This window comes from Crocodylus siamensis, chromosome 3, assembly GCF_052110815.1.
Source record: "Crocodylus siamensis isolate JL-2025a chromosome 3, ASM5211081v1, whole genome shotgun sequence".
NCBI lineage: Eukaryota > Metazoa > Chordata > Crocodylia > Crocodylidae > Crocodylus > Crocodylus siamensis.
Genome location: NC_143397.1, coordinates 116,499,050 through 116,521,480, shown reverse-complemented (window position 1 = coordinate 116,521,480; position 22,431 = coordinate 116,499,050). Strand labels below are relative to the sequence as shown.

The window sequence follows — 22,431 nt, the reverse complement described above, 5'->3', positions numbered from 1 at the left end:
TTTATTGTGCCCTCATTCTGACTTCAGGACCCCTGATATAGGCGGTTTTTAATCTGTTGAAGGTCTATACTGAGTGATAATCCCACTGAGTTATAGGCTACATAAAACCATAACACGGCAAAACTGTAAAACTGGTGTCCTGACTGTAGTATCACAGCACAAAATGTGTCAGAGTATATGACAAAATGGCAGCTTTCAAAAAGGTCCAGAACAAGAGCAGCTTTGAGGTTATTAGACTGGGATGGCTACTTCTGGGGTAAGTAAGTTGGGGCCAAGTGTGCATGGCTGTGCCCAGCTCGGATCTGTCACCAGGACTGGGCACTCCCGTCTGTTGAGCACCACTTCTTAGGACCAGACAGCTTGACTTCCGCTTACTCTTACTTGTAGGGCACACCCTCCAACTTGCCCGCCATGTCTTGATCTTTTTAGGAGAAAGGGAGGATCCTTGGTTATTTATATTTGCTCTCATGAGTATTTTGAGTTACTGGTCCTCAGGGCTTCTCTTCCCCTGACACCCCATCTTTGCACCAATCAGTTCTTACAGGATCGACAAGTCACCAGTCATCTGGTGGAAGGATAACGCAGCTAACAGGTCACTCAATGAGCCATGCTCATTTATGGCTTGTAGTCTGAACCGGTTAACTGGCCTTGACAAGCACCCCAACCCCTGATCACCATTTTGGGACCTGATGTCCGTTTCCTAACCCCTGACCTTTGCCACCAGAAGTTCCTCCTCTTGTCCCCAGAAGTACTCCTTTTGGGAAGGGGGTTTGCCATCTTGGAACTGGAAAAAAAATTATATACTAAAACTAAAACATCCACAATAAAATATTTTAATTTTATTCTAAAAAAAATTTTTGTCCTGATTTCTGTGCATTTGTGTTGTGTATATAGACATGATTGCATAATAGCTCAAAATGAAGTCTTACTCGTGTATATTGCAGAGGGTGTGGAGGACTGTGATGGGGGGTATGGGTGAGTGGGTATGGAGTTTGTAGGGGGCTGTGAGTGTGTGTGGATGTGTGCGTATGTGGGGTGTGGAGGAGGGTGTGGGGGTATGTGTGGATATGGGGGGTTTGTGGGGATGTGTGGGTGTGTGTGTGGCTAGGTATGAAATTTATGGGGGGCTGTGGGGTATGTAGAGGGGAAGGGTGGCTGGGTGTGTATGGGTGCATGTGTGTGGTGGGTTGTGTGTATGTAGCAGTGAGTGGGGCTCCCCCCAGAGTTGTTCAGATGTAGGTGTGGTGGGGGGTATGGGGCTTGTAGTGGGGGGTGAGGGAGGGTGTGGGTGGGTGCAGTGTTTGTAGAATGTGTGATTGTGTGGGGGGACGGTGTGGTTGTAGGGTTTGCAGGGGAGTGTTTGAGTGTATGTTGGGGTGTGCATGGGAACCCTCCCACACGCATCTCCCTGAGCCAGTCAGCATCCACCTCCACCCTGCAATAGCCTGGAACCCGCACACCCCAAGGCACCTCCCCACCACCACCACCAGCATACAGCCTCAGCCAGCCCATCGCCTGTTCTGTACTGCCTGGCTGGGCATGCAGTGGGGCTGGGTCAGCTCCTTCCAACTGCCACTGCCACTACCACTGGCCCCAGCCCCACGGTACCTGCAGGGACCCGCTCACACAGCCCTGACCTGGTGTGCCCTGCGCCTGCTCCAGACTTGCCTGTCCAGGCTCAACAGCAGCAGTGATGCCAGCACTGGGCAGAAACTGTTGCTCAACACACAGGGAAAATGGTCCTTCCCCATCACCACTGCCAGGCAGTTCTTGGTGCAACCACCCAGAGCCCACACTGTACCAGGCTGCCCTGTGGCTCCACCACTGTCACCGCTGCCTCTGGGCTACCCAGCAGAGCAGCAGTAACAGTGCAGAGCAGCTGCTGGACAGCCTAGGTGGCAGTGACAGCTGCAGAGAGGCAGCCCCGTGCAGTGTGGACTCTGGGTGACTGTACCAAGAACTGCCTGGCAACTGCAAGGGAGAGGGGTCTTTTTCCCCCCACACTGAGCAACAGTTTCTGCCCAGCAGCCACCACTGTTTCCACTGCTGAGCCTAAATTGGTGAGTCCAGAGCAGGCACAGGGCACACGAAGTTGGAGCTGTACACATGAGTCCCCACTGGTACTACGGGCCTGGATTGCCTTTGCACCGCTGTATTGCCCTCCCAGCAGATGTCTGGGTGATTGAAGTCCCCCATGAGAATCAGAGCCTGTGATCTGGAAATGTTCACAAGCCGTGCAAGCTATCCCACCAAGCTTCTGTTATTCCAATCACATCATAATTCCATGATAACAAAAGGATGTCCAGTTCTTCCTAAATCATTTAGATCCATTTGAAAATTCCACCTTACTTTTTTTTTGTAAGTCAAAGGAACTTGTACTTCAAAATGTTGATGCGGCTTTTGAAAATGGGACTTGAGCTTCTAAATCACTTCTTTGCTTTCGAAAGTCATACCCCAGATATCTAAAAACGCATGTACTCACTCATGCTGGAGGTCAAAGCACTTGTTCTTCACAAGCAAACTGAGGGTGCATACTCACAAACAACATCTGACCTGGTCACACAGCTTGTTTGTAGAAGACCATTCTGAATGGGGATTTTCATTTGCTAAAAGTAAACAGAGAGCAGAGCCACTCACTTCAAAGTGGTAGGACAGCCAGACGGAGGAGCTGAAGATAAAAGACTTCAACCACTTCTTTGAATTAGCAAAATGGAGCTTCTAAAACCTGCTACTGAGAATGATGATAAGAAGAAAGTGGCTCTGCTTCCTCTTGATGCAGGGACATGGGTGGCACCAGATAGAATCTGATTAGCTGTGGAGTAGAATTGGTGGGATGATGGAGGCAGCCTTATGGGCAGTGGGAAATATGTCAGAGTCTAAAGTCATAGAGGAGTAGGGCTGGAAGGGACATCCAGAGGTCATCTACTCCATCCCCCTGCCTGAGGCCAGATCATTCCTATCCAAGCCATCCTATACAAATCCATCATCTACACTCTTCATAAAACTACCATCAACCCTGACAACACAGACATAACATCTTAACCTGCCACAGATAAAAGTGGGTAACTACATTAGCCAATGTTCTGCTTCTATAGAAGGTTGTTAATTTATGCTCAAGAGATCCCAGGTAGAGGGCCTAAGCCAAGGGTGGGCAAAATATGGCCCATGAGCTGAATCTGGTCCACCAGGCCATTCTATCTGGCCCACAGGGCCCCTAAAAAATTAGAAAATTAATATTTATCTGCTCTTGGCTGCCTGTCAAAGTTGACAGGAGCCATGGGCAGTTGGACTTAGGAGAAGCTGGCAGCAGGACACAGCAGCCCAGCCCCACCCCACCCCACCCCACCCCACCCCCAGTCATTTCCCTGCCTTTCTGCCCATGCACTGCTCCAGCACCCATGGCTCCTGGCTGCATTACCCAACCGGGGAGCATGAGGCTGTGCTGGTACCACAGTGTGTGTGTGTGTGTGTGTGTGTGTGTGTGTGTGTGTTCAAAAGGTGAGTCCTACACATACATCCCACCATACACATGCACCCACATTCCCCCTCACAGTGCCCTACATGCAGACCCTACACCCACACCCCCTCACACACCCCAGCCACCCTTCCACCACACACATGCCTCCACAAACCCCACACCCACTCACACTCCACATATCCACACACACACCCACATGATCCCTCACCCCACACCCCCCACACCTATCCTCCTCCATGCCCCACATACCCACACACCCACAGACCCCCACAAACCTATAACCCCCACAATATACAAGAGTAAGACTTAATTTTAAGTTATTATATACAATCACCTCTATGCACACTATATAAACACATGTAAACCAGGACAAAAATATTTTTTGAAATCAAATTAATGAATGCTTTAGAAGTTCACTTTTTACAATATAATTTGGTATTTTTCTGGTTCTGAGATGGCAAAACCCCTTGCTGAAAGGAGTACTTCCAGGGGCAAGGAGAGGGACTTCTGGTGGCAAAGGTCAGGGGTTAGGGATCAGGACATCCAGTCACAAGATAGCGGTCAACAGGCAGGGCACCTGCCAAGGGGCGGGGCTACCCATGCAGCCCTTGACAGATCACCCAAACTCAGTAAGTGGCCCTCCACCCAAAATAACTGCCCTCCTGCTCCTAGTCTAAGCTCCCTAGAAGTCCACACTCTCTGTACTTTCTATGCTATTTTGGCCTTTGAGCTACAATCGCCAAGAGTAAACCCAAGAAGGACCCCTGGCTCTGAACCATTCCTTGGATCAAGGTTTCACTATGCAAAGACAGAATATGCAGCAAGCTGCTGTATAAATGTATTGCCACAACACACAGCCAGGCACATCCTCTCTACCAGGCTCAGGCACATAGCAGTTAAGAGGACCAATGCCTCACAACTACACTGGCATAGTGCTGCTTTGTGCTATCTGAATGTTAAAGTGGTAAAGTGCCCGCTTTACCATTAGACAATGCCCAAGTTGTTTCAAGCAGCTAGGGGTGGGGATTCCAGAAGGTCAGAATCATTACACCTCTATCCACAGAGCTTGACATAAAGTCCCCAGGAGAGGAGGGAAGGATCCCAGTGATCCCAGCAAGAGCTCTTCAGTCATCTCTGACACTCCATGCAGGAATGTGGAAAAGCAAGAGATAATCCACACATGTCTGCAGGAGCCAGCAGCACCCTGCCCATGACTCCCATGGAACCAGTCATAAGCACACAGTGCTCCTCCTCAGACATCCCAGCTGGAATGACCAAAGTCACCACTGTACTCTCAGACAGAGCCATCAGCTGTGGCACAGGTGGCTGCCTATAGCCATCAGGAATATCAGCAGGAGACACAGAAGAAGCAAGTGGAACAGGAGAAATCTCTACAGCAAAGCTGGCTTCTAAGATGAGCCAATGGTCCAGTTGGAGTGGATTGCTGCTCCAATGACACAGATCACTGGACAATGTTCCACAGGAGATAAATCTCTGCATGAGATACACCCACCCATGCCTGAAAGGGTCAAAAAGTGTTCAAAGCCTGGATACACAAAGCCATGAAGTAGGAAACTGGGTGTCACCTTCAGTACTGGGTGGCAATACTGGGTGTCTCAGCACTGACACCCTGTCCTATTCATATGTTTTCTGCCAAGTGCATCACTGAATCTCCCTCTTTAGTATACTTATAACTTTCCAGATTCTCTGTGGAGGGGAACTCTGAACAGGCTAAGTCATCTGCTTAAATCTGTATTTTATTTGATCAGTCCTTTGTTTACAATAGGAAGTGCAATTACCAGGGCTTTCGGCATTTAGGAGCACCCCAGGGGAGGCGCAGTTTGTACAGCACTGAAGAGAATATTGATTTCACTCACCCGATGTATTTATTAATCTGTTGGCCTTCCCAGTGATCAATCCACAAAGGATTGCAGAGGTGTACACAGCTTCCCCTCTCCTGCAGCACATCTCTCCACTGTAAAAGAAATCCAATAATAAACACCTCTGCAATGGGAGGTTTGAGGACAGTGCAACAACCCCACGCTTTACGCTTCTGTTTCATCTTAATTCAGAATTATTGATTTACCCACACTAATGTGCTTTGTAGCAAACACCAAGGCCAGGGGTGTGAGTTATTTTTTTCCTGTGTGATTTCTCTGCCCTTTCCCCTTTTTCTGCCTTTTCCCTCCACTTCCCAAACCCCAGGTTTGCTGACTCCTCCTTTCCAAACTAGTGGTAACCTGATCATTGAATAACCTGACTTAGTGAACACCACATGGGCACCTAAGCCATTTAGGCTATTTCAGGGATGCTTGGGATCAGCCTCTATCATCAGTGGTGAATTCGTAGACAGTTTGCTTCACATCTCAGCTCAAGTAGCTCTGGTCTTCAGGACTGTCAGTATTTTCTGGGTCTCTTGCCTGGAGAATCAGTAAGTAGCTTGTTTCCCATAAATAAAAACCTGTCTGTGGTTTGTGTCTGGACTTGTATAAGAGAGCCAAAGTTCAAAGCAACCTTTTTATTGCCATTCTCCACATAAAGGAAACAGAAGCATTGTAGATCCTGGGGAACATAAGCACAAGGACAGAGCTGGCCTTAGGGAAAATGACACCCTGGGCACACTTGTATTTTGACTTACTGCCCCTCCCCCCCAGCACTGTCAGCCTGACCCGTCACTGCCCAAACACCCACAAGGAGCTGCCACTGAGGCCAGGAGCAATCGCAACACCTCTGGCACAGCTGCATGGCCAGTTCTGGTCAGGCAGAGTGATGGGAGAAGGAGCAGGGGGAGCGTGGCTGCCTGGCAAGGTGGCCCTGTCACTGGCCCGGTCCCCAGTGGTGTGCACATCTCCCTAGCCCTATCATGGGAGGTGGGGAATATGCTCCCACAGCCTCCTGTACTGCCTGGCCCACCTCCTTATCAGCAGCAGCTGGAGGCAGGGGAGGTGGAGATCAGCTGGGGCAGGACAGGGTGGGGGTAGAGTGCTGCTGCTGGGGCGGGGGGTGTGGGTGGGTGTGTGTGTGTGTGGGTGTGTGTGTGATGCCCCCCCACACACACACACACACCCTCCTGACCATAGCACCCTGGGTGGTCACCTACTTCGCCCACCCCTAGGCTCTGCCCAAGGAGGTGGAGCAGCAACTTGCAGGCTACCTCTTGCTCAGCTGTGGAGTTGGACACTCCTAGCAGCTATACTGAAGATGGAGGTGGACTCCTCTGGCCACTCCAACAAAGGTTAAGCATTGCCGTGTCAGCCAGCGAAACAAAGGAGGACAGACCCATGGAGGGAAAGCGGAGTAGCAGCCTGTCTTGCTAATGCCAGTGCCCATGGAGCCACAAACATGCTGTGTGGTCTGCACGCAAAATGGGGGGATGGGAAATTCTACACCAGAGCCAGAGGGGAGGTTACGGGACCAAGATAGTGCTTGGAAACTTGAGGCTCTGAAGAGGGCCTGGAAGCGGGGTGTGGGGATTGTTTGTAGAGCAGGAGGCAGCATGAAGGGCAGGCTGGGGGAAATAAAGGTGATGGGGAGGGGAGGAAAGCAAAAGGGCAAAGGGAGGGTTAGCTGAGAGGTAGGAGGCCTCAAGAGGTGATAGCAGGAAGGGGGCAGACCTCCAGGCAGAGGTGACGATGCTGTCATGGAGGAAACAAGTTGGCCTCTGACGCAGTAGAGGTATTGGGGTGGCGAGGCAGAGGCAGCAAAGTGGCAACTCACCTGAGCAGCAACGCTCAGGATCACACCGACAGTGAGCAGACTCGGGCCCATCAGGACAGATGCGGGGCACAGAGCCACCAGGCCTCCTCCAACTCACCCTGGCTTAGCACAGGAGTTGCCTGATGTGCTGGAGGTGACAGAAATAGGGTGGGGACGAGGCACCAGCAGCTGGGATTAGCAGGGCCTATTCAGGGGCTGGCAACTCTTCCGGCAGGGTGGAACAGGAGTGGATTTTGGAGTGGAGACAACACCTCAGGCCAGGGGTTGGGAGGTGGGACAAGTTGTATGCATTCACCCTGCCCTTTCCCCTTTCAGAACTCCACCTTCCCAGCTCTTATCTCAGGATTGCTTTTAAATCTCCCCTATCTTCACCCCCTACCCCATGCTGACAGTGCATGAAGGGCACTGTCAAAAACGCTTGTGCCAGAATGGAGTAGGTAGAGGCTTTGTGCCGTCACAGCTCCCGGGTGAGAACAGGAGCCCGGCATTTGTCAGAGGAAAGCACTTAACAGCACAAATAGCAGAGGTGGCCCAGACACCCTCAGAGATCAGCAGGGCCCTGTACCAGCCATGAAGAACGGGGCACTCTTCAGTTTAAGGAGCCCTACCTTACTCATTCATCCCCTACTGAAGCATCTTGCAGTCAGCAGATAACCTGCAAACCCACCTGTTAATAACCATTCCCCCACATGTTCAACAGTGGGCGCTGTCTGGGATGCTAGCATGCATCCTGCCCGCTCAGTGCATGTCTCTATAGCCAAGCCAGCACTGTTACCATGTGTCCTGACAATTCAGCTCAACTCTTTCTCCCTCCATGTAATTAAAAAACAGTTTGTAATCTTATTTCTGGCCTCCAGCCAAAGCCCTTCTGGCTCACTTGTTATTGGCTCTTGCAAACTTAACAGGGCCAGGTCTGCCAAGTACTAGGATGGAAAACTGAGCTGATACAGCTAGTGATTTGGTTGAAATTTCCTCTGGGTCAGAGCAGAGCCAGTACCCCAGCGCAATGCAGGGGAGGGGAGAGACTCTGTTTTTAGTAGCACCGTCTAGTAAGTGAAGTGTGAGGTGTCTGATCACTTGTGGTCATTGTAGATCCCTTCCCACAAGGCCAGGAGCCTTAAACTGCATGTTTTTGGACTGGTTCCAGTGTAGGCAATTGTGTTGTTCCCAAAAGAAATCCCCATTTCTGTTTCAATTGGATTTTGGTACATGTGTTTAATTTGCTGTCTTAAAAAGCTGCGCAGACTTCTTAAACAGATAGCAATGGCTGTATATCAGGTGTATAAAGGGGATCCCAGCATAAACCAATGAAACAGAAGGAGCAAAAGGTCTCCAGACCCCTCATAATTAGACTTACTGTACAAAATGCAAAGTATCTGCATGCTTATATTGGCAAAGTCTTCATTTTCTGTTAATGCCAATTTGCACTTGTGCATTGGAGAGATGCCTTCAGGAAATCTGGGCTTAAAGGCCAGAAACAACAATTTTCTGCCTTATTATAATTGTGATGAATAAAAAGCTTTGAAGTACAACAATAATTATAAGAATAATGATAATATTAGCTGCTGGACTTGCTCCAACTGCAACTGATCCCAAGCATTGTCAGGTAATTATGTTCAGGGAATTAAGCTAATTTCATAGGCAGCTTCCCCTTTATACTCTTAATCACCCAAACCTTGTCAAGTGGCTACTACTTCGGATGCCAGTGATGAGATCCCATACTGAAAAAGTGAAAATATGTGTTGTCAGTGTGGGACAATGGAAAGTGCAGGTAAAATGCAACCCCATCAGGATAAGCGTGCTTTCCTCCTTTGCTTTTCACAGGGATAAGTGACCACCCAAGACACAGGGCAACAGAATCAGGCCCCAGAATCACAGTCTAAGCCAGAAGGGACCACTGTGATGATCAGGTCTGATTCCTGCAGAATTCACCCCAGGATTGCCCTAGCAGAAGGGATCTGCCTGGTGACACAGTCATTACAACACTCCCACCCTCCAAGCCATACTGAGCAGCAGGCATTTGGAGAGATACTCTCAGCTTCTGCCCTGACAGCAAGGGAAGAGGAAGACCCCCCCTTTTGTTTCTCTCCTCTTGCCAGTGGAGCTTCCTTTGCCCCAGGGTTTAGGAAAGGAAAGTGCAAAGTATAATCCTTCACCCTGAACCTCAAGGGCCAGCTGCTGCCTCACGGGCAAATCTCTGTTTACCCTAGGTCTCTGCTTCCTGCACTGATCTCATTATTACCATTGCTTCCCCTGCTATACAGGGCACATGGGTTTATCTTGTCCACCGCCCCTGCAGTAATGATTGTATTTACATGATGGTAGTTTTGTTGGCTCATGCCGAAGAGCAGTGTGGCTCAGAGCAGCCTGTGATCAGAATGCAGAGGCTGAACAACAAGGATCTGCACCACAGGAGGAAAGAGCAGCTGCAGGGGAGTCAGGCCAGCTGTGGTGGCTACAGTGACTAAGCTAGCAGTGATGGTGGCTACTGTTCTTGTAACCCCTAAGTGGGCACTTGGGGCTGATGCCCCAGTTATCCACTGCTCACTGTAGTACTGATAAGGAATGTCTTAGAGCAGGATGGCTATGCTGCCTGGGACCCTTTGCAATTACAAGGGGTGCTTGATCCAACCAGCAGTGACTCGCACACTGTGGGGGCTGCCCTTTGGAAGGGTAACCGCACAGCTGTCAGGACACCAGCCACACTGCTTGCAAAGCCCAATGCAAGCAGAGGGGTACATAACATTGAGCCTTAGCGATGGGTGTCTAGAGGAGGCACATGGTCTGGTATAAGTGCATAGTTTCATAGTAGCGAGGGTCAGGAGGGACCTGAAGAGATCATCTAGCCTCACCCCCTGCCACAGGCAGGAATGAATGCTGGGTTCACAAGACCCCAGACAGGTGATCATCTAACCTCTTTTTGAATTCACCCAAGATAAGGGTGAGGACCACTTCCCTGGGAAGTTGGTTCCAGATTCTGGCCACCCTAACTGTAAAATATTGTCTTCTGATCTCTAACCTAAACCTATTCTCCATCAGCTTATTACCATTGTTCCTTATCACCCCAGGTGGTGCTGGGGAGAAAAGGGCTCTTCTTATTTGCTGATGATCTCTCCTGATGAGTTTGTAGGCAGCCACCAGGTCCCCCCTCAGCCTCCTCTTGCTAAGGCTGAACAGGTTCAGGTCCCTCGGTCTCTCCTCGTAGGGCCTGTCCTGCTGCCCTTTCACCAAGCGAGTGGCCCTCCTCTGAACCCTCTCCAGGCTGGCCACATCCCTCTTGAAGTGCAGCGCCCAGTACTGGACGCAGTACTCCAATTGTGGCCTGACCAAAGTTGCATAGAGGGGGAGGATCACCTCTCTGGACCGGCTTAAGATGCATCTTTGGATACATCACAAGGTATGGCTGGCCTTGCTGGCTGCAGTCTGGAATTGGCGGCTCATGTTCATCTTGGAGTCAAAAATGTCGTAAGTCAGGAGTGAGCAAAGATTTGGGATTGATGGCCACTTAACGAGTTTTGGTGAGCTGTCAAAGGCTCTAGACATGAAATCTTTCAGAAGATATAATTTTTAACAGATTATAGATAAAAAACAAATGACACACTAAAAAGCAAACACCTACTATAACATATTTTAATTTTATTTTTAAAATACTTTTTGTCCTGATTTATGTTTTTTCAAGCAGTGTATATAGAGGTGATTGCATAATAGCTCCCAGGACATAGTGCGTGGGAGGCCCCCCCTCCATGCCCCCCAACATCTCCCCACAATCCCCCTACACACTCCCCACACACACCTCCACGCCACCCCTCCCAATATACTTTAAAATAAATACCATCCTCCCCTTTGCCCTACACAGCAGGGCTAGATCTAAGCATGCCTGCTAGTCCGTTCAGTGCCCTTGACACATTGGTGTCCTGTCTTCCAGGTAACTTTCCATTTTGCCACTGCTTTGACTTTCTCTTTTCACTCCTCTGCTAACCAGGATTTAATGCTATTTATTGTGTTGTCAGTTTCAGCTTTTCCTTCAATTATTCCTTTGTCCTGCTCTTATCGACACTCCAGGAGCACAGATTGGTCTGTTGCAACAGCTGGCAAATGTACCATAGCCCAGAATGCAATCGCCAGCGGCTGGATCTCTAAATATTTGCCTTGCCTCTGCCCCTTTCGCTGGGTGCAGGCTTCCCCTGCTAGTGCTCTCAATGCTGCTGCCGATCTGCCACCTGCCAAGCAAGAATGAATTCTTATCAGCTCTGCCCACATGTGCTCTCTTCGGAGGGCCATGCCCCAGTAAACAATGGACTCCAGGTAGCAGAGCGGGCCTCTCTCCTTCAGTGTACTCACTAACTGGCTGCTGCTCACAGCGGAGATTACAAGGGAGGAAATAACTGTCTGCATGGAGACAGTAGTGTGGCATAACGTAGCTGACTGGCCTCAAAAGCATAGAAACCTATTCGCTGCTGCTGTAGAGTGAAGTGGCTGCAGCAAGACTGTTTTAAAGCACGCACAGTAATAGTTAACAGCCTACAAGGCATTGTACATCATCATCCTTTACAGAGAGCTGATGACAAGGCTGATACTCGGGGTGGTTCATTGGAGGTGTTGTTTATCATTTCCTGCAGGAGCTGTCACTGGGAGTATTGCTGTCTTGCTGCTGAGCAGAAAGTGGGGAAGTTTCAATGGGGCAGAAATGCAGGAGATGACAGCAAATCGGATGGGGTCCTGTCAGGGATTCACAGGGTGTATTTTTTTCCTCAGCCTCTACCCTGGACCAGGCTGTGAAGGCAAGCAAATGTAAAATGAGTGTGTTCTTCCTAAATATGAACCCACAAAAGCCTAAGGTAGTAAAGCACATGGGAATGAAATGACTGTCTTTTTTCATATTGTTTTGGGAGGCATGTTCATGGTTGAACAGCAAGTGAAAACTCCCTGAAAAAGACAGGGTAGGACATTCAGTCAAAATGATCGTCTCTCACTGGAGGGAAGCTTCAGTTCCAAACAGCAGGGTTGTCACATTGCCTCTGCCAGACAAGAGGACCACAAAATTGACAGAGAAGCTAAAATTTTCAGTTAACTTTGACTTTCCTTACAGAGTTTCTTACAGGACCATCAGAGGGCCTCAGCCAAAGAGCATAGTCCCAGGGCTGAAAGATTTCTGTTTATACCATCACCTTGCGGAAGAAGAGTGGTGGAGGTTATTTGGATGTCGGGACACTTAACAGTGTGTCTTTTCCTAGGGCTACTCTGAGTGGGACAAGCCAGACCCTTTGGTGCAGACTCCAAACTCAAGCTGGACCTACAAAAGGAACATAGGGCTAGACGGGACCTTCTGCTCTGCAGTGACCCAGAGGAAAGGTCTTGGGTACAAACTCATAACCAAAATACTCTGGAGACAAGCAGATGTGTAATTTAGTCTCTTTAACAAGTGACAGAGTTTTAGCTATTCATCCTGCCAACATACATCACTGTATGAGGTGTGATCCATGTGCTGAGTGTGGACTGTTTCTTTGCGGCTGCTCTAAATTGAACAAATTGGTAACAGCCCCCAAGAGGCTGGGGTTCAGCCAGAGTGCAGCGGTACTCTTGTGCGTGGCCCAGCATGTTCTCTCTACCAGGATTAGGAACAGCAGTGGCAAAGAGCTGGCTGTGTCTGCTTCATGCTGCCTGGAGAATCCCCAGCAGACTGGGGCATGCTGTGGCTGGCCCCAGCAGATAGGAGCCTGGGGGAGAGGTCTGGCCCTGAAAGCCGAGGCCTTGTGCTCTTCATCTCACTTTCACAGCCATACAAATTGTTCAGGTTTTTATTCACATTTTAAAAACAAAGGGAAAAAATAAGCATTCCCCCCATTGCATGTGAGTTTTCCTGCCCAAAGCCAATAAAGAATATTACCAAACAGAAAGTATGAGGAACATGGGACTTGCTGGGACCCACTAGGCCATGAAGACCAGCCCCTTGTACTCACAGGCTAGCATTTGTCCAAAGGATCCACAATAACATTCACTCTGACTCTTCTTACACACCACAAACCACCACCCTATGTGAAAAAAAGCCTTATACTGTGCCCAAACAAAGAGCAGCAAAGACCACGGCACTCCTAGTGCCCTGCCACTACAGTGGCATGGAATTGTTTAGAAGAATATATGCTCAGAGGATCAAAGGAAGAAAATCATTCCTCACACTACAGAGAAAGACAAAAAATTCACAGTCCTCATCCCAGCCAAATTCCCAGCTCTGACTGTGGCCAATGTACAGTACTTCAGAGGAATGCAAATATATTCCAGACGTCCAGCTCCCACCCCACTAAAATAGCAAATTAATGATCCTTGGAAGATCCCAAACCATTCCTTTCCACCAAAAGGCGCTAAGATGTTCAACTGGACAAACCAGCTCAGACACAGCAGAGACATAGGCCACGTCTATGTGAGACTCTGACTGCGCAGTTGTTACTGCGCAGTCGTTTAGTGTATCCAAGCTTGGATACAAAGGCACTAAACGACTGCGCAGTAACCGGAGTTACTGCACAGTAGCATCCCTGAATGGCTTTTTGGTGATGGTGACTGCACAATAGCTTGTTACTGGTGTGCAGTAGCTTGTTACTACTACACAGTCACTCTGCAATATACTTCATGCCATGTGACACTACTGCGCAGTAATAACAAGCTATTGTCAATGTCTAATGTAGGGGCAATCATAGAAAACTAGCTGTCATGAGTAAAACTAAAGTATTTTTAGCAGGGAAAGCATTGATGGAAATGAAAAGAAAAAAAAACTGTTTGTGCCAAAAAAATTCACTAATTTTTTTCAGTAATTTTGTTTTAGCAAAACCGTGAAACCACAAGATTGCAGTTCAAACTAAACGTCATCAGCTGAAGACACTTTTTCTGAAAAATGTTGGCTTGCCAAAAAAATAAATAAAACAAAAAACAATTTTTCTATCACAAAGTAGTTTTAACAGAAAACTTTCCACAAGCCGTAACTCTCATCTTTCTGGCTGCCCATCTCCTCAAATACTTTCCTAGCAGCATTGTTCAGAGGCTGAACAGGAGAAACCAGAGCCTGGAAACTTGTCCATCCACACAGAAGCAGATCATCACTGAGGAGAAGCAACTGCCTGTCACTGCCACTGGGATCTCAGAGAAAGGAGAGAGCCTAAACAGGTATAACCCTTCATTGACCCTGCCTAGGATGATAGATGTGTAACCCGGGCAGTACTCCAACAGATACCCCCTCTCCAAATGAAGGGATCAAAGCAGGTGCACAGGCACTGTGGGAGGTGTAGGGACTCTCCTTCCCCTATAGAGCAGAGTCAGACCACCAATGGGGACTTAACAGGCATAAATCAGAGGGTATAGTGGACACTACAATGCCCCAAGGGGGCAGGATTCAACAAAGGTTAGACACTAACAATCATTGACAAAAGACAGGGTTAACAAAATATAAAATACAAACAGTAGAACAAACAGTACAGGTTGGTGAAATATAAAAAGGCACAAAATGCAAAATGACAAGGAAATATAGGACCTTGGTACCTGGAGGGGGGAGAAAACACAACGGCCCCTTTCCACCACAAGAATATTTGCTTCTTGTTATCTCACTCATCCCAAGTCACCTCAGCTAGGACTTGAACCTAAGTCTCTTCTATAGTACACAGAAATGCTGCCACACAGCCACCACTGGTGGCACTACTCCAGCCTGCTAGGGGTCTTGACCATCCCGGAGCCCCGGCCTCATGCCAAGCTGCCTGGCCTCTGACTGGAGGAGCTGGAAGCAGAGCTGGGCACCCCTCAGGTCGCTGCTCAGATCCTTCCTGGAGCGGGGGGAGCCTCTCCTGCTGGCTGCAGCCTCTCCTTGGGGATCCTGGAGCCCAGTGGGGGACCACTCCTGCCAAGCACAAGCCACGCTGCTGAGGGTCCCACTGCTGCCTGCAGGTCCTGCTCCTTCAGGCTTTTCTGGGGCAACTGCTCCTGGCCCAGCTCTGTGAAGCTCCTTCCTTGTTGTCCCTGCTGGTCTCTCCCCTGAGTCAGCCCACCCTGCCCCTTTTATCCCCCTCCAGGTGACCCAAGGGGCCAATCAGCACACAGGGTGGGGGTAAGTCTCTGGGGCCTGTTTGGTGAGGAAAGGGAATCCCTAGTCCTCCAATCATCTTTTGCCCTTTCAAAAGCCCTGGGCCAGGTCACTGACAGCCAGCCCATCACACCTGTATCAACTGCTCTTTAAGAGGTGCTAGTATCAAGATCTGCTAGAATAAGCCTGGACAACTGACCTTCACACACTACCAGAATGAAATTATCAGCCAGTGCATTTAAGACTGTGGCAGTTCATTAGCATACAAGGCTCAGAAAATAGGCCAATAGAAGTCAAAGAAAAGCCAAGGACTCCAAACATTACCAGAGCAGGCCTGATACAATAACCCCAGCCACTGCTCTTTGTCATGAAGCAAACAAAGTGTAAATAATTCCAGTTGTGTCCAGTGAGACCACGGGCCGCATGAGGCCAAGTCTAATGTTCACATAGCAGTTTGCCCATCATTGTGTACAAAATCAAAGCTCCATGTTCTTGCAACTTTCTCACATTTAGGAAATATAGTTGAGTTGGGTGCACACATTTCTGGAGGTTGGTAGAGAAAGTTGTTCTAGAAGCTGAAGGTTGTGCAAGGATTGTGGGGCGGGGGGAGGTGGGGAGCAGATTTTCTTTGCCTTAAATTGCAGTAAAGTTGTAAAGTCCTGGTGCCCCCACTACAGGGGGCTGAACTCACCAGTTAGTTGGGCTAGTTTGAGTGACCTGGCTCAAGGAAGACAAACAAAGGCCCCTTTTGTCCTCGGAGCTTCCCAATAGGAGTGATGGTTGCACCCTCCAGCCAAAGGGTGGATCTTCCCTTCAATAGTTTGAGCAACCTCAACACCAGGGAAGTCATAAGCACCTTGCAAGTGTCACTCAGCGCCATTTAGCTTTGTGTTCCTTTTGACTCGAACACAGGAACACAGGACAACTTATGGCTGGCAGTAATGAGCTACGAAGCAGATGTCAGAGTTGAAGCAGCTACAGAATTAATATAGTTAGAGCTAGGTGACATTTTTTATAACAGAGCTGAGTTGCTGAACAATGTAACTCTGGGTGAACCCAGACTTTTTTGCTAGCAACAGCTAGTTGAGGCTAGGGGATAGAAAATGGAAAAAAATGATTTTGGAGAAGAAAGAAATAGTTCATTGGCACATTTGTAAGTAAACATTTCTTTTTTTTCATTTAAATAACATTTTTTTTTGTTTTAAAATGTATCCAGGTTAATTTTTAAAGAGGAAAGTGAAAACAAAAGCAAAACATTTTGGGTAACATTTTGTTCTTTACTGGTCACCCAAGTGTCCCAATTTTGTCACCCGCATGGTCATTGGAGTGCCAAAAATGCCACTTATGGACAAATTGAACATGTAACCCTGCACACATGACATGTATGGCTATGCACATGCCCAAACTGGGCATATGCATTGGCAACAAAATGAGACACAGCAGGTCTTTCTGCATACCACCAAAAGCTCAGGAGTTCGGGTACTCACCTGGGAAGCTGGAGGCTCTGGGCCTCCTTTGCCCAGGTATGTTTTGAATCTGAGGCTCTGATTCCCCAGGATAGTGCTGCAACCATTACACCACAGATCAGCCATTTGCCAGGCCTTTCTCTGGCACTGTTTCTGAAGATGGACCCCTGGGCATCCCATGAGAGGAAGGTATGTGGGGGCAAGAGGAGTGGAGCGGAGGAGGGACTGTGGTTCACTGCTGTGGCTGTTGCCTTGTGTGGGAGGAAGTGCAGGTTCTAGCTGGGCATTTTACTCTCAGGAAGCAGCAGCTTCTCTTCTGTACTGCCCTTCATTCACTTTTTTCTCTTGACTATATTTGTGGCTCAGTTTCAAAAGAAGCACTGGAGAGCAGGCTGGGTAATGATGAGCTGTGACTGACTGCTGTAGTGCTTTGCCATGAGATCAGAAACACCCAGCTTCAAACCCCTTCTGGGCAAAGGGAGGCTAGAATGCAGGACTTCCAGCTTCCCCTGCATTTCCACAACATTCATTTTAATTCTCACCAACCAGCCAGGACTGGCCTCTGAAATCTGGGATTATCCTGGCTAACCCAGGACATGGTTACCTTAGTCATAATTGTAGTTACCCATTGCTATCATTTCACCACAGTCCCATGAAGTTTTACTTAAAAATCAACAAAAGCCAAATATAGCCTCAGGTGAGCCCAAGCAGCCACCACTCAGCCCAGCTAGGTCTGGGGCTTCCCTGCCCTGGAACAATGGAGAAAGCAGCAGTTTTTCAGAAACAAAACATAGGGACACAGTAATTATGAGAATAGGTCAGAACTGAGATCCATCTTGTACGAGATTGTAATCATCTCCTTACCACCTACAGTTAGAAGTCAGCTTCTGCCCTGAAGCAGGAGGACTGTGAACCTCCAGAAGGGGCATTGTGCCGTGTTTCTTCTGATTAGTACACCAGACAAAGTACACCGGGGGCCAGTTCTATCTATTGTTCAGTAGTGATGCAAAAGCTAGGAAGATGTGATAGCAGCAGCCTAGGGGAAAATGTGTTTTAAAGCAACTCTCTTCAGTGGTTATTGCAGAAAAATGGCCCAGTCCTGCTTCTGCTTTAATCCATAACAAAATTCCTACTGACTTCACCAGGAGCAGAACTGGACATTAGCAGGCACAGGGCAAAATCATGATTCCATTGAGTTTTGCCATAGACTTTGTGAAAGAAGGTTTTCACCCAGTCTTTAAGGCTGTGCTTGTAAAAACATGTAAGGTATACAGCTATCAGTTACAGGGGTGGATCCGGGATTTCCCAAAGTGGGGTGCGGACGCAGCAACCCCTACTGCAGTGGTGGCTGTACCCACTTCTCCCAGCCTTCTCTGCCACCACCAGTATGGGCAGACTGAGCCGGGAGAGCCTGTGGTGACTTTTTTAAAGGTGAAAATCTCCCCTCCCTTCCCCTTCCTACTCCTTGCCCTTCTCTTCCTCTTCCATGCAACTCCCCTGCCTGCTGCTGCTGCTGCTTTCTCCACTGCTCCAGGGCAGGGAAGCTCCAGATCTGATCAGGCTGAGTGGTGGCTTGGGCTCAGCTGAGGAGGGAGCAGCAGCAACAGCATGGCAAGAGAGTGCTTCCCCCAACCCTGCCTGGAGCTGACATAGCAAAATGAACCCCTGCCCATCCTTGCTGCTGTTGTCCACAACCCTAGCTGAGCCCAGCCACTGTGCGGTGGGTAGGAACAGCTGTAGTGCTTCCCCCGCCCTGGGACATAAGGGAAATTCAGATGGAGGAGGAGAGAAGGGGCAGAGAAGGGGTGTGCCTTTCAGTAGGATGGGGAAGGGAGGGAGGATTTTCATCTTCTAAGGAATTTTAAAAGTCCCCAGAGGCTCCTGTGGTGCTATTCAATCCAAAGGGGGTACAGCTGTGCCACTGTCCCCTTACCCCCCATCACACCTCAACTCTGCTCCTGCCCAGTAGTTCCCTTTAAAATACAGGCAGCTGGGAATCCAAATGCTGTTGTCCAGCAGTTCCCAACCTTCTTGGATCAGTGGACCACCAACAATTTTCACAGGTTTTGCCGACTGTCATACAACCTTATCAAACTTTACACCAAACTTTGGGGTAAAGCATCCACACCTGAGGACAGGAGGGTGATCCAGGCAGATCTTGACAGGCTCAAGAAATGGGCGGACGAGAACCTGATGGTGTTTAACACCGAAAAACGCAAGGTTCTCCACCTTGGGAGGAAAAACCGGCAGCATCCTGACAGGCTCGGCAGTGCTATGCTGGCTAGCACTACAGATGAAAGGGACTTGGGAGTCATGATTGACCACAAGATGAACATAAGCTTTCAGTGTGATGCTACGGCTAGTAAAGCGAGCAAAACGCTGGCTTGCATCCATAGATGCTTCTCGAGCAAATCCCAGGGAGCAAATCCCAAAGATCACAGTGTGTGACTCACTTTCCTGGGAAGATTAGAAACCATAAGCCTAAAATCATAACAATCAGGTAAAGTAATACATATCCTTTAGTTATATTTTGCTTTCATAACTGTAGATCATTAGGAAAGCATGAGCATTAAAAACAAAGACAGATATGCATCAAAATACTTTGGCTTTGATTTGGGAAAATACAGCAGAAAATCAGGGTTGGGTTTTAAACCTGCAGATTTCAGACAGTGGATTGAGCCGGGTATAGCTCAGCTCCGTAACTCTAAATTCTGGCAGCTGTTTGGAAATGTGTTGATTTTGTTGTATATATTCCCAGCTCCATGAAAATTTATTAGCTAGAATATGTGAAGCAAACAGTGATTTGAGTACTCCTGAGGCTCTGATCTTAAAACCTCCAAGTGTTAGAAGTCTAATTTGAGCCTTATATATTATTCAGAGTTATAGCACTGTATTATTGGGGATCAGCTGAAAGCATAAGCCCTTTACTTCATTGGGATTTTTTTCCCCTTCACATTTTGCTTTAGTTTTCCACTGAGAGATGATGTTGTTATTCAAGAAGACATTTTGGCAACAAATATGAAACTGTGTCTGGATTTGTCTCCCTAAATCATTGTTCTTTATGTGTTTCACTGCTCTGTGCATTGCTCTGCCCGTACTGAGCTCACACACAGAGAGATAATGAGATCTGCTCTTTTATTTTGGTTGGTGAAATCCCGTAGAAGCTTCCTGCTTCTCTCTGACTTGGTTTTTTCCATTGTTTATCTCCATGGATGCATTACCAGGCTTGATGAATGCTTAAGCCTGCTCCATGAGGATTTACTCAGCGTGAAGGGCTGATGGGAAGAATGAATAATAATGGTCAGTTTGGGGAGCCCTGAGGCCAAATGCAGCAGCAGTGTCTGGGCAGGTGTTAGTGGCACCCGCTGAAGTGGGTGAGAATATCAGCTGGCATGTCATGTGTGTTAAGGGGTCCATAGAGAGATTCATTCTGAATCTGCTTCCTAGACTTTTCTGTCACTCCCAAAGAAGTGACAGAAAGAAAAAGCCATACAGTTTCCCTTTTCACTTTCACAGGTATTATGGCCAAGTGGCATAACAGTGGCCATACAGGCTGAACTCCTGTATAACACAGGCTGGAAGACTGCTCTGTGACTGCTGCATCCAGCCCAGGTCTCCTAGCTGAGCTCCCGTGGATCATTCAGAAAGAAAAAAATCATTGGTATAATGATTCCAGGGTATAAAAAATACACTGCACCCCAGTATTCCAATGTTAGATACTCATTATTAAAACCTGACCTCTGATTGCCTTAATTAAGTGTCTCAGGGTTTGTCTACACTGCTATGGTGCCAGGTCCTGGCACCAGAGGAGTCTGCAGGCATGCTCCAAACTGGAAATACATCATAGAATCATAGAAACTGAGGGTCAGAAGGCACCTGGCAGGCCATTTAGCCCACCCCCTGCAGAAATAGATTTCATAAATTTCATGGGGCTGGAAGGGACCTTGCAAGATCATTGAGTCCAGCCCCCCTGCCATGGGCAGGTAGTCTGCTGGGGTCAAAAGATCCCAGCAAGATAAGCATCCAAACATTTTTTGAATAAGTCCAGAGCAGGTGCTTTCTTTTAGACCTTGTTATCTTTTGGGGAGCCTTGGTGAACTAACTGTTCTCCCAGATCCTGGTACATACCCCTTATGTACTTATAGGCTGCCACCAAGTCCCCCCAAGCCTTCTCTTCTCAAAGCTGAAGAGTCCCATATCCCTCAGCCTCTCCTCATAAGGCTTGCTCTCTTGGCCTTTGATCAGGTGGGTGGTTCTCCTATGGACTCTCTCAAGCTTATCCACATTCCTTCTGAAGTGGGGGGCCAAAACTGGGCACAATACTCCAGCTGCGGCCTCACTAAGGCCAAATAAAGTGGGAGGATGACGTCCCTGATTTTGCTTGAGATGGATTGGTGGATGCATGCCAGAGTCTGGTTTGCTTTGCTGGCTACAGCATCGCATTGGTGGCTCTTGTTCATCTTGTGGTCAATCAAGACCCACAAATCTCTTTTGGCTGTGGTACTAGCGAGTGTAGTGTTGCCGAACCTCTAAGTATGATGCTGGTTTATCCTCCCAAGGTGGAACACTCTGCACTTCTCTGCATTGAATGCCATCAGGTTTCGATCCACCCACCTTGTGAGCCTGTCCAGCCTGTCCTCCAATGTAACCACCTTCCCCCACAGTTTAGTGTTGTCCATGAATTTCACCAGTCCACACCTGATGCCTGAATCCAGATCATTAAGGAAGATGTTGAAGAGTACTGGCCTGAGTACTGAGCCCTGAGGGACACCACTTGTTGCCTCGCACCATGTTGATTTGCTCCCATCAACTATTACTCTTTGAGTCCAACCCCAGAGCAAGTTCCCCAGCCATCACACCATGAGATGGTCAAGGCTGCAGTTCTCCAGCTTAACCATGAGGACATCATGGGAGACCAAGTCAAGGGCTTTCTTGAAATGCAAGAATGCTATTCCATTGAGGCTGCTATAGGTGCATTCTGGGTCTGCTTTCAAGCTGTTGGTCTCTGGAGGGTCTGAGAGCAGGCATTTGGGATGAGCCCAGAGTGGCCTCAGCAGCAAGCTTCCAGGTCTGGAGCATGCTTGTGAATGCTGGTGGGCAGGATGTGCATGCCCCTTGTTCCCCTGCTGCAACAGTGTAGGGGGAGGAAGTGATCATGGGAGGAGGTGCCCATGATATGACAGAATTCCAAAACCTGAGACAGGGAAAGCACAAGGTCAGCAAAATTAGAATGCTTGATTTGAAAAAGGCAGATTTCATCTGACTTAAGATGCTAATAAGCATGGTGTCATGGCAGGATAGATTGAAGGATAAAGGTGCTCAGGATGGCTGGGAGATTCTAAGAGGTACAGTGTCAGAAACCCAACAGGAAACTGTCCAGACACAAGAAGAATGGCAAAAGAATATGTGGCTGCACAAGGAGCTTCTAAAATGCCTCAAATGCAAAAAGAAAGCATATAGGCAATAGAAGAACAGGCAGGTCACCAAGGAAGCATACCAGGAAATACAAGAGCCTGCAGGGACAAAATCAGGAAGCCAAAGATAAAGAATGAGCTGTGCCTGGCAAAGGAAGCTAAGGACAATAAAAAGAGGTTCTATAAGTATGTTGGCTAGAAAGCAGGACCCAGGAAGCTGTGGGTCCTCTGTTAATAAGCTAGGGCACCTTCTAACAGAAGATGTAAAGAAGTGGATCTACTCAACACCCACAT

General features: G+C 48.3%; 1 long non-coding RNA gene across 1 annotated transcript in view; it reads right to left on the bottom strand.

Annotated features, from left to right (window-relative positions):
• LOC149868721 (uncharacterized) overlaps positions 1-22,431 on the bottom strand; it is a 243,105-nt gene that overhangs the window by 60,060 nt on the left and 160,614 nt on the right. Inside the window, exon 2 of the long non-coding RNA XR_016441018.1 lies at positions 5,356-5,453. This is a non-coding gene — a long non-coding RNA (uncharacterized LOC149868721). The remainder of the gene's footprint in view (positions 1-5,355; positions 5,454-22,431) is intronic.